The sequence below is a fragment of the Saccostrea cucullata genome, unplaced genomic scaffold (assembly GCF_032062105.1).
Source record: "Saccostrea cucullata isolate Sc308-1 unplaced genomic scaffold, CSIRO_AGI_Scuc_v1 ctg980, whole genome shotgun sequence".
Lineage (NCBI taxonomy): Eukaryota > Metazoa > Mollusca > Bivalvia > Ostreida > Ostreidae > Saccostrea > Saccostrea cuccullata.
The window spans coordinates 107,352-110,975 of NW_026919075.1; the positions used below are offsets into that span (position 1 = coordinate 107,352).

At 35.9% G+C, this 3,624-nt stretch overlaps 1 pseudogene; it reads left to right on the top strand.

Moving 5' to 3' along the window:
- The first annotated feature begins 571 nt into the window (after window positions 1–571).
- LOC134278959 (uncharacterized) lies at window positions 572–3,132 on the top strand (annotated as a pseudogene).
- The last annotated feature ends 492 nt before the right edge of the window (window positions 3,133–3,624 follow it).

The following is a 3,624-nucleotide window of genomic DNA, read 5'->3' on the forward strand; positions in this document are numbered from 1 at the left end:
AGTTTAATGTAAACTTTAACAGAAATAGCATTTCAGAATTAAAATTGCTGGGGGTCATTCAATTTTCCATAGTGGATCAAAATGGACCCAAATGGAAATCAAAGGAACGCATATGGAATATTTATAATTATCATAATCTGAAGTTGTAAGTTATTTATGATATTGAATTAATGATTATATCAGAACAAATTTTTTTTCATTTCCAAAATTGAATTTTAATGAGCAAATTTATGTTTCATTATGACAACTTTTGATTATACATGTAATTGTAGACCTGCCTACCCTTCCGCTTTTGGCGTAAAACTTCCGCTTTTTACCACCAAATTACGCTATTACTATAGCAAAGCCTATCACCTCTCTCTCTCGTCTCTTTTAGGACAGTGATTATAAATCACAAGTGTTCTAAAAGTTTCTAATAAGATTTACTCATTTTTAACTATTGAGAACGATTTAGTAAATACAGACAGGTGCAATTGATTTAATCTGTAAAAATGATAATAACCACCCCTCCTTTTGTCATCTCAAACTTCTTATGTACTAAGGCCATCTTTAAAAATTATCTTGTTGCTAAATGTCTTGCATATTTCTTCTTTCAGGCAAGATCAATTCTGGCATGGGACCAAGCCACTTCAATTAATTTTTAACAACCTGCGATATTCCAGCCATAAACCAGAAAACCATCGCAAAAAAGGATAATATTATATGCGATATTATAGAATAGGAAGCCAAGAAATCCTGCACAAGGTCGCTCCAGAAGGAAGTACAGATGTCTGACATATTGGAGTGCAGCTATGATGCTGGTTGGCAGACCCGTGGAGCAGGATGAGTTCAGTTAGATATAACAGTTATCAGATATGATAAAAGAAATAATTACAGATTACATCACAATAGGCCTATGGGCCACATTTCTCATCTGAGCAACGTTGGCCATGCTGTTTTTCACAAGATTCCACCTTTGTAATATCTATAGTGATCCCGCCATACCCCGAGGGTCGTGATTTCAAGAATTAACACTATCCCAAGATGCTTCTGTATGTGTTTCAATTTCTCTAGCCCAAAGGTTCTTGAGAAGAAGATTTTTCTTATGTACTTAAATGTAATATTTGGATCTCTATTGTGGTCCCATCCTAACCTCGGGTGTCAGGATTTATATAATTTAGAATCTACACAACCCCTATCAATTAAAACTCCTCTTTCTCATAATGCTTTGTACCAAGTTAGGTAAAAATTGGCCAAGTAGTTCTTGAGAAAATGTTGAAAATGTAAAAGTTTACAGACGGACAGGCGACGAACAAAAGGTGATAATAGCTTTCAGCTAAGGTGATCTGAAAAGGTACACAAAAGGTCTACGTGTAAAATTATCAACGCAATTGCTCAATTGCAAACAAAAATATCAGCTGCATGCATCTTTAATTTATAGTTATGTTTTCAAGTAAATCATTTGGCTTTTTTTTTTTTAGATTTTTGAAATTTGTAAGTAAATCATGTCCTGTGTGACAGATGACATAATAACCATTAACTGTTAGCAGCTCAGCCGGATTTTTTATCTTCAATATGATACAGGGCATGAAACACTAATTGGGAAGCAGACGGGTAAAATCCTGCAGTACGAGATCCGAAGCAAAAGCTGCAGTGTTTGTGACAACCATGGAGAGGGCGTGATACCAGTCCATCAGTGTTCCAAAAACTGGGATTGATCCAGCCAGGCGATGGAGCCAGATATGGAAGTGTCCATGCCACATAAAATGAGAGACTGCGGCCATTCTGTACAAGTTATCCATGCTGTCAATGACTCCCCCACTCTATCTACTTTAAAATTGGACTTCCTTGGACTACAGAAGAAAGATGAAAAAAGTCATATAAAAAAGGGGAATATCTAAAAAGCTTTAAGCATTAGGTGCAAAATGGAAGGAACTGAAATCGCAATCATCAGTAATTTCCATACCTGTTTAGATGCACAATGTACTGTAAATCACTTTTTATTAGCGAGAACTTTATTTTCGCGTAATTACGGGGTAATTACGCGAGACAGTGTGTTCCTGAAAATTTAATTCTCGCGTATAATAGTATTCCTTAAGAATATATAAAGCAATAACCATAACTCGCGAAAATTTTGTCTCGCTTATAAAGAGTCAATTACTATCGCGAAAATAAGGTGTCGCGAAAATTTAGTGATCTGCAGTATACCCTGTCCAGGGCTAGAACAAGCGATGATGTTCCAGAAGGCCTATCTCAGATTGTACCTCACGTTTTGGTTACCATGCAATGTGCAGTGACTGGTGTACTTTTAAAAATGATCCAAATTTCAGATACATTGTATATATTATAGAACGCAATATATATTGCATTCATAACAAATGTTAAACTATTTAGGGTAATTTCTTGGTATTTAATTGAATCCATGGATTTCAATCTTTTACTAACAAGATTTCTGATCAATGTGAATCTGAGCATATTCATACATACTGCATCTGATTTGTTTCAACACAAATGTATGGCATAAATTTACATTTGCAAATGTTTTTATAGATAATGCTATATAAAGCAATACATACCTACAACCATATAAATAGGATCCCTTATGTCTGTCATTAGATGTTTGACAGGATTTGTCAATGATGTCATAAAAGGTTGATGCGAAATCAATGTATTGAACACTTGCTGTTAAGTGGGGAAACAGTTTCACACATTCAACTCCCTTCATCCGAAACAGGCACAACAAGAAACATATACTGACGCAAGCGACAAAAATCGGCCGCAAACCAATTTATTGTTCCTTTTAAGAAGCAACTAAAGACTGAAATGGTGATCTGTTTTTAAAATATCTTATATTTATCTGTTAATATATATCCTCCTGACATTAAACGCTTGCGCACGACATAGCATGATTTTCTTAACTATATAAATGCATGTTCAGAATTACATGTATAAGCAAAGTACGCTAGAATTGATGTCTTTCATAACATTTAGAAAACTGTGTTTGCAGTTCATATACCGTCCAGGTTCACCACTGAATTTCCAAAGTCTTTGTGGAATCATTTGGTTTTTTACTACTGCCTTTGCAAGACCGAATGCAGTGTCCTGCTTTGTGTTAGTCTGTTGCAAAACCTAGGGAACAACGGAAATCAGTGAGTTCTGTATAGGTTCGGACACTTTAATATCATCGTACGCGTCTACAATTGCAGGGGAAGGTATTTCATTCAGCACTTGATCAGGTGGGGGAGTGTTTATTCTCATATTTTCATTCAAATATCGCTACATCAAATGTTCTTTATTGGGATCTTGATATTCACCAAAAACGCTTTCACCAACGTCTGAAAATTCCAAAACCTTTCTCACGGCTTCTTACCCTAAGGTTGCTGCTTTCAGTTCTTTCTTACGTGTTAACACAGTTCTGCTGGCCTTGATGGCAGCCTCCTGTCTGATCAATTCTGCTTCTTCTTCTGCATACTTCATCTGTGCACGGATCTGCTCGACTTTTGCAGTGTGATGTAATAGTGTTTCTGTTAGTTTAGAACTTACTCGAGATGCGGATTCATCAAAGAGTTTCTTGCCCACACTGCTCATGATTCCTTGTTTCCTGAGACCTTGATCCATACAATGAGCCGAATAAACAAGATTTTT